The sequence below is a fragment of the Grus americana genome, chromosome 13 (assembly GCF_028858705.1).
Source record: "Grus americana isolate bGruAme1 chromosome 13, bGruAme1.mat, whole genome shotgun sequence".
In the NCBI taxonomy this organism is placed as follows: domain Eukaryota; kingdom Metazoa; phylum Chordata; class Aves; order Gruiformes; family Gruidae; genus Grus; species Grus americana.
This window is the reverse complement of record NC_072864.1, coordinates 3,765,924-3,778,741: the sequence shown is the minus strand read 5'-3', so window position 1 is coordinate 3,778,741 and position 12,818 is coordinate 3,765,924. Positions and strand designations below refer to the sequence as shown.

General features: G+C 41.9%; 1 long non-coding RNA gene across 1 annotated transcript; it reads left to right on the top strand.

Moving 5' to 3' along the window:
• The first annotated feature begins 1,252 nt into the window (after window positions 1-1,252).
• On the top strand, window positions 1,253-11,996 carry LOC129212459 (uncharacterized). Its single transcript, XR_008579174.1, has 4 exons — window positions 1,253-1,369; window positions 4,323-4,434; window positions 9,221-9,386; window positions 11,749-11,996. It is a non-coding gene; the product is annotated as an uncharacterized LOC129212459 (long non-coding RNA).
• Window positions 11,997-12,818: the final 822 nt, after the last annotated feature.

Genomic DNA, 12,818 nt, shown 5'->3' with positions numbered 1-12,818 from the left:
ATGAGATCAATTAGATGCGTGATTAAACTCTCTCCCACACTGTGACATCCAGATTCAGGTGCATCTCACAAAGCAGCAGCATGATCCATTGGGAAAGATGTGCATCTGGGACTGAGCAGATCTGGCCTCTCTTTTCACTCTTCAGTGTTCCTTCCTACCTCTTGTCTACTTTGTTTATTATAAGCAGGGACCGTTTCTTACTGCATTTCTGAACAGCACCTGGTCTACAAGCATCCATCCCCTAAGTGCTGCTGCAATATAAATAAGAGCAATAAAGAGCCTTTTCCCTGTGTTAATATTTCATTGGTGTTTTTATGCAGAATTTTGGCCTGGAGCACAGTATAATTGGCAGGCAGCTTTTAACTGGGGAGGCCACGCTGACCTATTTCAGCAAGGGACCACAGAATAACAAACCCACGTTATGCTCTAAACATAACTGAAATCAGAAATGAAGCTTGGGTTTAAGAGCTCCTCCAGGATTTACGGTTGGTTTCCCCCTTTCCCCCCCTGAAATATCTGGGGGAAAAAAAAACCCAAACAAACAGGAGGACAGAGATGAGGTTATTCCAGAAGGCAGTGGAAAAAAGAGTTGTAGTATTGGGAGTCTGAGTGCATTATCTGGTACTGCACTTTAGCTGTGCCCCTACAGAGCATCCTGTTAGCACAGATGCTGCCCCTCCTTCTCTCTGTGCACGGGCTCCTGAGAGCAACTATTATTAGAGCTGGTAAAGACCTTCCATTTCTCTTTCGTTACTTTTTCTTCTGTTAAATTTTTCCTTCACTCTTTTTCAAAATTTTACGTAACGTGAGGAGGCAGGATCGATGCAGGTTAGATAGAAAATAATACGACAGACGTGCCAGCTTGTCGCTGAGTTTGGCGGCCACAGGGTAAACCCAGGACAGGGCAAGGGGGGGCTTCCCTGTCCCTTCTGCTCTGCGTGATCAGATAAAGAAATAGGCAAAGAAAGGCTGGGAAAGGTGACTTTTATATCCCATGTGTATATTTAGATACATGTATAATATACACATTATATATGTTATACACAATATATATACACGTTATATATAATATATGCAATATATACACACGGAGTACACACACGCATATAAGCCAGTAGCTAATTCTCAAAACATTGCAAAATCTTAATGCTGTAACATGGTATATATTCTCTCCTTTCTCTTTCAAAATATGTTGTAAATGCCATTGCCTTTTTTTTTTTCCCCCCTCTCCATTTTTTCCCCTGATTTACAGCAGGTAAACCAGCGACGCTGCTTCTGCGAGTCTGTTGGGACTTTTCCCCCTGAGATGACTGTCGCACAAGCAGAACTACCAACAACTAAAGTGTAACTGCTCTGATTGTCAACATAAGTGAGTGCCAAATGACCAAAGCTGGGGAGTGGGGGAAAAGGGAAAGCAGAAAAATTGGGGTTTTTTTTGTTTCCCGCTATTCACTGTTTAATAGCATGGCTCAGCATTGACAGAGACGTTTTCCAAAATATTTTCTGTGTTCAGAAATTAAAGTTTGGTGGGAAAGATAATTTTTCACCCCCCTGCTACTCTTGGGCAAAGACATGTGATCATGCAATGGTTCAGGTAAAGAATGTTTTCAACATCTGAAAGCTTGCAGACGGTCACTTCTGAGTCAGAGAACTGGCTGGAGGGTGCTGCGGGATGCTCCATATTTCATTCAGCCTAAATCATTGTGGTCATATTCATCATAATAATAAAAAAATCCCTTTCCAAACTGGTCATGTAAATTGCTATATGGCATAAAAAAAGCACATCAGATCTGTCCCTGAGACTGTGACATTTCCTACATGTTTGGGTTCAAAAGATTTGCTAAAAACTCTGCTTTGAGGGAATTTTGACGCTGTGGCTACTTGTGAATGAAGGACTGTGTCATTTGCAGGTTAACTCTGATTCCTAAATGATTCATTTGATGTCACGTACTCTTTAAGATATGAAGTTGCTCCAAAGACAGATGTGAAAAATATAGCCTATATGATGGATATAAGGAAAACATACTTTTCCATGTGAGTGGTAAAGCCCACAGCCACAAATACCTCTCCAGTTTGGTAGCCTCAAAAATGCATCCACAAATATTATTCATCTCAGTGGTCTGCAAAGATTTATCGGGGGTTATAGTTTCCTGAAAACATCTGTGAAACTAGGAGTTTTGTATATGTGTGTATTTGTCACTCAGTAAACAGTCACTTTCTTTTACTATACCCACTGGTCTGAGAGAGCAGCAATTATGAGTAAGGCAGTCCGGAAGAGACTGAAGTGTTCAAAAATGGATATTATGGGGAAAATATAGCTTGATATTTACAATAATTTATCCAATTTAAAGTCATAAAAAGCATCTTTCCAACACGTCAATATACCTACTTACCACTTTTTTGTGGGAGAATCTTTTAGAAAAAAAAAATCTGTCTGAATTTGCCCCAAATACTTTTAAAATAGCTTCTCATTTTGGATAAGGAAGGCAGAATATATCGACCTATAGATGAATGCAGTAATCCTGAAACTCCAGGAGTTGAGTAAGATGCATCTGGTATCATTGATTTTGATGAACAACCACTTCTTGGTTTATGGACATTGTTGAATCACTATGTTATATCGGATTTCTTCATGGTCACTAAGGCATTTTTAAAAGATGTGCCCACTAGAAATAAGAGAAAAGGAAAAGTCCCCGTGGGGTGTAGGACTGATAGCTTCTTACAGATGATACGTACACTGGTGCATGCTAAAGGCTGTAAGTGTACAAATATGCACCCCAACCCATACCAGCATTTCTTTCCCGCAGTCACACAGACTGGAGTGTCATTAACGTTACTCAGAGCTTTGGTTTGTGAAGGAACCACAGGATAAACTACTGAATGATAGTGCTGGATTGAATATTTGCTGATGATACTCATTTTCTATCTTTCAATGTCTAGCTGAGGTGGATGGTTTATAATGAATACTTCTGGATGCGTAGCTGTGGAGCAGAGGGAGGCAGCGATTCCTAGGAACTGCTGGGTTTTCTCATCTCCTGTTTTAAAAACAGATTAAATAGGGGCTCCTCCTTTGCTTCAGTTCTGTAGGCTAAACTATCTTTTCCTATTGATTTTCTCATTTTTCTTTTTAGCTCATCCCTTTGACATTATCCATTAAGACTCATAAATATTGTCCCCAAAGCCTCATGAATTTCAATATGATAAACATTTTAGATAATCCATCATTTTTTAAAAAATCAATATTTCTTTAGGTTTGTGCCTGTTTCAGCTTGCCAGTCCCTTGCATAGGTGGAAGGTTTTTCTCCAGAGCACTCTACGCGTGTTGGTTGAAGATCTTCCCTTCTTACCCTGACGCTGAGCTCCAACAAGATCTTCATATGTGTGCAAGAGCTACAAGATCAGATGTGCAAATATAGGATAGATTATTGCAGCTCAGTGGACTTGACCCGTTAGTTTGGTTTTGTTTTTTTTGTTTCTTTGGTTGTTTGGGTTTTTGTTGTTGTTGTTGTTGGGTTTTTTTACATGGTATGTCTTCTATCTTTTCTGAGCTTTTTATATTTGCACTTGGTTTAATTAGAAGACAACATTGAAAGGAATTATTTGGAGGAACTCCACATTTGTCCTGAACTATTAATTTATATGAAGAATGGTAAAGCTAGAAAATCTAGGGGACAAGAACAGAAACCAAAACTACCCAAGCAAAGGCTGCGTGATTTCCATGGTAGAAACCTTGCTTGAGCTCCTCTGTTTACTGTAACACAGATGACTATTCAGATGATCACAGCCAAGGGTCAACCCTTTCTGGGTGCTTCTCTGGAACTGAACCAAAATCTGCTGTTATTTATCTAATGTACTGAAAATATAGTGTAAAGATACAGAGGGGAATGGAATCAAAATCTTAAAACTGCAAAAGGTGGATTTTGGTGAATTTAGAATCCTCATGGTGATAAAGCTGGATCTAGATTCCACCACAGAAGTCTTAAAATGCAAAAGAAAATCAAGGAAAAATGTAGATGCTTTTAGACCCATAACCAGGAATTTGTAAAATACAAGCCAAAAAATCTAAGTCCTGGGTTAATTTTTGGAAATGTGGGAGATTACATTTTAAGATATGTGAGCCTGACTTTGATAGAATAATACCTTAAAAAGGGCTCTTTATACGACAGAAAAGGGCTTATAAAATAATAAGGACAGCCCCTAAAATAGAAAGAACAGCAGCAACATAAAACACTCATCGTGCTTTTGGTGCGAAGTGAGAATTTGCACTCCTAACCTCCCACATTGGATCTGGGTCTTGAATAGCGTTTCTGTTTTCTCTTCAGCCGAGCTAATGACAGATCTGAAGAAGTGTCAACACTGCAACCGAAAAAGCTCGAAGCGGCAGGAATGTCGTTCGCAGGGGAGATGGGAGTCATAGCAAATACTCTTTTCAAGGTTGGTTACTCCTCACTAATGGCATGTCATTTTCAGCAAGAAAAGCCAAAAAAACTTGCCCACAGGCAGCGGAGTGCTCCAGATGAGTCCCATGCCTACTCCAAGCAGCAGCGGGTGAGGTAATGCTGCTCCCCTCTCCCTGGCTCCGCTCTCCTCTCCTGCTGCCAGCCCTGGTTCAGGCTGGGGTATTTGCTTTAGTCAGAGGTCGACATCAGCCGCAGTCGAGGAATTCAGCCTAATTCTTCATGGCTTTCTGTGTCATTTTTCTCTGTTGGCAGGAGGAATTCATCTTATATGACTTCACCTTCCAAAAAAAATTGCAGGTTGAGTGTAAGTCACCTATGGTCCCCATGCGCTCTGTTTAGAGAGGTTGGCATGGCTATGCAATTCATTCCCGGTCCCTTGGAGGTCTGTCTTAGTCTGGGAGGAATCACCCTCTGGACATAAGACAAAAGGAAACAGCCTCACAGTTGTGCCAGGGGAGGTTTAGATTGGATATTAGGAAAAATTTCTTCACCAAAAGGGTTATCAAGCACTGGAACAGGCTGCCTGGGAAGCTGTTGAGTCACCATCCCTGGAGGTATTGAAAAGATGTGTAGATGTGGTGCTTAGAGACGTGGTTTAGTGGTGGAATTTGCAGTGTTCAATTTATGATCGGACTTGATGATCTTAAAGGTCTTTTCCAACCTAAATGATTCTATGACATGTCAATTTTTCTTTAGTGGCTGCAAAGACACTGATGTTTCCAATCCAGATATGAAGCCTTAATCTGGGATGGTGAAAATTAGGAGAACTGAGTTGCTCGGTGTGGTAGGCAGTGATCTGGAGCAGATGGTCTGTTGCAATCCTATATTTCTCTGACTGGCATAAATCTGAACTAGTGTGTGGGGAACACCTCATCCCAAGGATAGTGAGGCAAGGACTGGAAGGTTGGGTACTTCTCCTTTGGTCGTCATCTTATGTTTTGGTTCTCTGGATAGCCTGCTCCAATGTGTGTTTTCCGCTTTCCGTTCAGCATTGAAATATGTTGACAGTTTGAAGGAGTTTGGGCTGGATTGGTTTAAGACAGAGCAGAGCTTGGCCCAAATTCTGGTGATTATTTGAGTCTGGATTTTCCCATGTAAGCCCAGCCTAGGAAAGACTCATGAGGAAAAGAAGTGGATGTCATCTTTGCAGGAAATAAGTGGAAACAGAACATTTCCCTGCCAGAGTGTGAAACATTGTGAAAAGTCTCACCCGTGAGACACTAAAATAAGTTCATTGAAATAATTTACATGTTAATTTTGGTGACTGAGCTGGAGTTTCACAAACGTGTTAATGCTTTCATGAGTTGACGCTGTCAGATATGATCTATTCTGAAATTCTTATCTTTCAGACAAAATGTGTTCCCTCAAATTTGTTGGTTTTACTAGCTGGGACATAACTTTCCTCTTAGTTACAGAAGGTAAAATAAAGCTGATTATGACTTTTGAAATATCAGCCACACGCACTGAGCTGAAAGCAGGTTACCAAAGATCTCAATTTTAAGGCCGAAGTTGGTACCATGACTGATGTTTGCAAACAAAAATAAGAACTAAAATGTTTTGTTTCTATCCTTTCAGTACTTTTCCTTTTGTTCATTACTAAATGTTTTAATTTTCTTCCCTTCTTCTGTGACTTTCAAAGTCCAATTAAAAATGAGAAATAATTTTGAAACCAACAAATATTCTTTTCCCCCAAAAGTATTTAATGAAGTTTATTCCCTTTTTTTTCATAATTATTTCAAGTGTTGATCGGCTGATCTCTGTCAAGAAAAGAAAAGAAACAAGAAGTCCTCTGAAATATCCCCAACGAATACCCACTCATAGAGGTATTTGTTGATGTGGGGGGAAAAAAATATGCCATTTCAAAAATATCGAAGGCACTTCCTCTTTCTGAGAACTTAGTCCTGCTTATGGAAAATGAAGAAGAGAAATTCAAACTGGTGTGTGCAGGCATCAGGTGTTTGCTACAAAGTGTTCGCCAGTAAGGGACGGGTTTGCAAAGGGCATCAGACTCCAGGACACCCCATGTAGACTGGGGTTTATTCAGATTTTACTCAGGTGTCCAAAAAAGGGGATTTATTTCTAAAACAGCAGTGACCTGTGGCTACGTGAAAATATCTTTGCAAATCCAGTTGTTATTCCCAGTGGGAGCTCCCGTTTCTCCTGGAGAATCTGAAAATCAGGATGTTTCATTTTTAGAAACCTAAATGAGCACTTAGCGCTTCTGAAAATCTGGCCTTGGCCAAATGCGCTGTAGCCAAGATCAAAAGTTATATGAACTCAGAAAGAACAAGCCATCAGGTTAACCTTTGGTCATCAGAAGAATGAAAAATATCTTAGATTTATTCCCCAAATCCAATTCAGGTTTCATTTGGACTGAACAGTCAGTACATCAGTGAAATAACTGGGAATTTCATGAATTAACCAACCTGAAGTCATTGCTGGCAGTAGGGTCTTTGCATGATTTGTGCTTGGTGATTTGTAAAGATCTGTCATTCAAACATGGTGGGAAAAAGTGTTTTGATGGGGGTGGTTTTTGGTGTGTGTGTGTGTGTTTGTTTTTAAATAATCCTAAAGAAATTTTTTTCAGCATAGTGATTGGAGCTTTCTTAACTTTCTGTTTTCCCCAAAGGCTTGTTATGCAAGAATCTAATTGATCTAAAAGCAAAAGGACTAAATGTTAAATGAATGTGTTTGGCAGCAGTAAAGCAAAATAAGTTTGTCTGGAGAGAAAAGAGGTGAAAGTCCTGACCTTTTGCTTTTCTCCTCTCCGTCCTCCTGTATGATGGGTGATGTTAACCCGTGTCCATCCTGTCATGTCCGTCATGGGGACTTGAAGAAGGCTGTATGGTTAATGCCATCCCTTATGGAGATGCTGTCAAGTCATTGCAGAGAGTCCTTACTCAGATTTTGTTCCCCACCTCAGAGTGTGACTCATAACTACTCCAGAAATTAGGTATGTCTCTAAACAACCCCAGATTTAGTGGGTTTGGACTCTAAAGGATCTCTGTCATATCTGGAGGTCTTTGAGGCACAGCTACTGAAGGATGGTTTCCAGCAGGGGATGAAACACACGCTAATGCAAAACTGCCACCAAGCCAAACTTGAGATGTGTCAAGGGTTTTGGCTCAACTTTTTTTTTTTTTTTTTTTTTTTTTGGGGGGGGGGGGGGTGGGGGGGTGCAGGAACATTAGCTTTAATGAGAATGGTATTACCTGGGGGTGGAGGGGCCTTTTGGGGACTGTAGAGAAGTGAGTAGGGGGTAAGACTGCAGCCAGATCTCATGTCCCCTTCCTTGTTCACATACCTCTTTCACAGCACTGGAAGGAAGAAATAAATTGTTTGGCTTCGATGTCACTGATGGAGTAATTTGCCTCTGTTGGGTCTCCACCTATTCAGAGAGCAGATGAGGCTGGAACTGATGGTGGTCCATATGGCTGTTGCCCAGCACCACAGGATGCTGAATGTCAGCTTTCAACCTCATCAGCATCCTCCATGATCAGTCCTGTGACCTTCAGCTTAGGTTGCCGTGACCTTGACACCTGCTTTTTAAACATACAGTGAGTATAAAACAAAGTATGTTAATTGGCCTGATGCTTTTTGGAAAAATAGGAAGATGCTACCCAAGAAATTTCTTAAACTATTTTTATTTTATGAATAATCTTTACCCAGACAAAAAAGTTTTAGGAGATAACAGCTGGAAGAACAAGCAGCCCCTCACTATACTGTGAAAGTCACAGCACTGTGGAAATGTAACATTCATTGTAATAAGAAATACCTGAAAATATAAAGAGAGATTTTGCTGCTAACTATATCACAAATATCATTCAGCGATATATATCAAAGGAAACTGCATTCATGAAAGGAGGGAACTGATTTAACAGACATCTGGTCCAGATAAATTTATCATGTCTACCGTTATAATTATATGCTAATGATATGATTTCACACTGCTTATAATCTCAGAAGCATACTGTTTCTAATTATACATTACCCAGAAAAAAAAAACTTACTGGCTTCTGTCTTTCAATTATTGTTTTTATCCAGCCACCTTCTCCCCAGGTAGGTGATTTTAATGTTACCTTTGCTTGTGGTACCTGAGAATCACTTGAACATTGGCAGATTTATGCTCACTAATCCCTGCAAGTTCAGGAAAGAGTATAATTATTGCTGCATTTCAGATGGAGAAAATCTTCAAAACAGTGGTAGGGTGTTTAAATGTACTTCTAAAAATAAAAGAAGAAAACTTCTGTGCCAAAAATACAGTTAGTGGCTTAAGTCTGCCTCACTATTTTGCATAGCAACAAGTCTTTTGTTAGGTTTTAGTGTATCAGAGACCTCTCCCCGTACGCAGCACAGAGTTCTTTTCCTTTCAAAATCAGCCTCCAGAGACCGATGTGCAGCTGCCATAGCTTGCAAACATCTTCTCCCACCTCTTACCTCACCAAAGAAATGTTGTTTCTGATGGCTTCCTCGTGGTACTTTGTGTTCCCTCTTAATTAATCAAAGAGTTCTTATCTTTTCTGCACTTCATCTTGTCTAACAGGCATTCCCAAAAGAATCTGAATTTTATTTCTAGGAATAAGCACGTTGTCTTATTGGGACCATGTGTTCGTCAGAGTCTGCTCTCTGTCCTCTCTGCAGTACATATGAGAAACCACATTGATTCATTCCTGGAGCACTATCTTTGAACATTCATGCTATTTTTATTAAACATAACTCTGTTCTTTTCTCCCTTCTCCCCTTTCCCCTGCACCCTCCAGCTATATCCAGACTCACTGAGTCAAAAAAGGAATAAATGGAAAACATATTAAAAAGAGGATTATGTCCATATGGAGGAGAACTGACATCAATTTTCAAACTGGGAAGACCGTGTTATACTGTCCAGTTTTGCCTTTGGTTATCCATACAACTCAGATGCCTGTGCAGGTGAGTCAATGCCTGAGCACCCAAGGAAAGGACAGACACCCCCAGTCCTGTCCCCTCGCTGGAAAACCAGCAAGGCATTTTGCAAAAAAATGCAGTTATCTCTGTATGCAATGCATTGTGGTCAACTCACCCATGCAAGCATCAGTTCTGCAGCCCAGAGGGACTGCTCTTACATAGAAGCTCTTCCCCTCTTGTAAGGCTGTTTGCTAAGACTGATATGTGGGATGTAGGAACCCCAAGGAGGAGCATTTGCTGCTGTTGCCAGCAGAGTTTCTCAAGAAGCCCACAGTTGGGTGGCTGCTCCCCACTCACAGCCCCAGCAGCAGCACGGGCATCTGTGCTGAGCACACGATCTTCCTCCTCTTCCTCCTGCTCTGGGTGAGAAAAGGGAGCAATATGAGACAGGTAGATGTTTTTTTGCTTTCCTGATCTGTTCTGGTGAAAGTTCTTCAAACCCATAGATCAACTCACCAGGGTTAATATCTCTGAATCATGTTGGAGTTATCTTTGCTTGTAGTCAGTACTTGGCTTATGCAGGGACCTAAGCAGCCCCATCATTTCTCTGCACTGAAAGAAGGTTAGAAATTGGTGGTGGAGAAAGATCAGAGCCCGGCTTTGGTCCCATCAGGTCTCCTCTCACCCCAGAAGCCAGGAGTTTCTCCCAGAGCCTTGTGCATTCAATGTAGTAGCCCTTGTTTGACCTGGTCAGCTCTTCTGAGCACTGGCGCATTGCAGGGAGGGGCAGAACATCTGCACGCAGCCCACAGACACACACAGATGTAGCTGAAGTAGCTCCTCAAGAGCTGTCATGTCTGTGCCCCATGGGGAGCTCAAATCCTGGGAAGAGTGTCTTACAGAGAGCTGTTGGTCAACCCCACAACACCAGCCCTCTCCCACCTGCCGCCAGACTGCTTCCCATGTCAAAGGGAGCTTTTCAAGGGCAGATTTTTATGTCTAACACTTGCTTGAGGTCAGCTGGAGAGAGATCTTGCCCTAACTCCCCAACTGGTCTGCTCTGTCAGGTAGAATCGTTGCAAGTTCATGAAGAAACCAGATAGAGATTTCTGGCTCCTGGTTGGGACAGGTGTCCACTTCAATGTGATAATGAACAGTGAGGGCACCTTGAAGTGAGCTAGATTTCTCCTGGTGTTAATAAAACTCAGACCCAGCCTCAAACAGATCACAGCTGAATTGCAGCTGTGACTCAGAAAGTGATGTAAGAAAGTGGGGAGAGGAAAAAGAAGAAACTGTTCAACCCTCAGCACAGTTTTGGTACTCTTCAGGGCTGCTTTTGTGCTGGAGTGGTTTGGAACAGGGTGCTGACATCTGTTTGAAATAGAAATGCCATATAGTATCACTCCAACACCACCTTCCATAACAAGTCAGTCTGGATTATCAATATGGATGTGATGTTGAAATCTGGTCCTGAACTACGAAATTTGCTCTATAACCTTTTCTCGTTCACAATACCCTTTTCTCATTCCCAGAATGAAAATTGTCCAAGCGTGTCCTCATAGCTGAGCTTTCTTTGGAAATAAGCCTTAACCCTCAATTCGGACCAAGAGATTGAGAACGTTAAGGGATCTCTAAGGCCAACAGTATGAGGGCAAGAGCTCAGATTTCTTCTCTCTGGGCCACAGTTGCCCAAAACCATGGTGAATATGGCTATTTCAATGGTGAGAAACCCACACAAAACCCCCTGGAATTGTAGAAATGTGAGAAATCTTAGCTGCGATAGTAGCAGAGTGCTGAGAATCAGTCAGGATTGTGCCCGTAGCTCAGTTCAAAAAAATGTGTTAGATTAATAGGTATAATCAAGACTGACATTGAGTAAGAGGCAAGAACAACTAATCAGATGCTAACTTAGCTGATGCTGGCATTGCTGAAAGCTTGGGGGCATAGTCCAAGGATAAAAACATAACGTCTTATCTAACCAAGGAGTCATTTGTGCACCACTAGTTACGACACGTTCTTAAAAAAGGAAAGAAGGAAAAAAAAATTATATTATGCCCTAGAAATGATAAGAAAATAAAGCTAAGTGTTCCTGCACCCAATCTTTACAGGGGAAAAGCCTATCTCGATTTAACCCGTTGCAATGTCCACTGTAAGTCCCTGGGATATGGAAAAATCCATTAAAAAAAAGAAGTAAAATTGGAATGAAATCAAAATGAGTATATCTAAGACATTTCAAAACTCAGTTTTGGCGTATTTCTTGCTATTTGGAGATTGCTAAGATACATGGGGCCGCCCTGCTCCTCGGTTCAGTGAGAGTTCAGGCAGTCTGGCAATCCTCTTCTTTTGGCCAAGGCTCCTTTTCTGGCTACACGTCTCCCTATTTCTCAAGACTCTTCTTTTCCTCCAGATTCAACAGGATGTTGAATTGGATCTCGCAGAACAGCTCATGGAAAGGAAAGGCCCTCTGACACAAAACAACGTCACTGGAGAGGGAACTGTAATGTCAGGGAAAGCATCTGGAAGATGAAACCAGGAACAAACCAAGCACTTCAAGCTATATCACTTTGCATGGCTGTGTTGTATTTCCAGTCTTTTGCAGTACAGCTCATGAGTCTTAACAAGGAAAGAACTTCTGTGCAAAATTCAGTAAATTGAAAAAACCACCAATCCACAGTCCTGTGGGGAAAAACTGGAATTGTATTTCCATAACATATCCCTTTCCCAGAAAAGCCAGGCATGGGTCAGCATGAAATGCAACACCACCCATCTGCAAGGGAGTCTGCCCAGTCTCTTCCAGCCTTTTCCATTTTCAACATTTGCCATTGCTTGAAATCATCTGCCCTAATGTCTGGCAGCCACAAGTGAGCTCTTCTCAATGGGAGCTCTGGGAGATTGGGGCTGCCTGGAGTTAGGAGGGAGAAGATGCAGGTGACAGGGATGGTGGGTGGGAGAAGTCACCTCCCCTCTGTCTATGGGGTAGTGTGAAGCCATGCGGATGGCTGTAATGAAGCCCATTTTTCCTTCCAAGGATGCGATCCGGTGTGCAGCGCTGTTTGCGTCTCATGGCAATGCCTCATGTTCTCAATGCCGACCTATCTTGATGGTCTTCAGTCAGTGGTGACGCTGACTCATTGTCTTCACCAGTGTCAAGTGACATCATTTGCTCTTTTCCCAAGGGCTGGTAGCTGAGCAAGGTGACATCGGCATGGGTGTTATTTGACGTGACCATTGCTTTGCCCTGGAAGAGTGGCGCATGTGTGTGAACGCCTCTTCGCAGCCCTTTTCAAAATGTTTGTGCAGGAACAGCCATAAAACAGGCTGTATTGACCCAAAGATGCAATCCAAGTCGTTTGAGTCTAGGCCTTATCTACATCATATTATCAGGATCGAGGGAGCACAGATGCACCCCGGGAAGGGAGGGGACTGCGTGCGCGAGAGGGAACGGCTTCTTCCCTTCTCTCCTGGTACGGGGAGGGG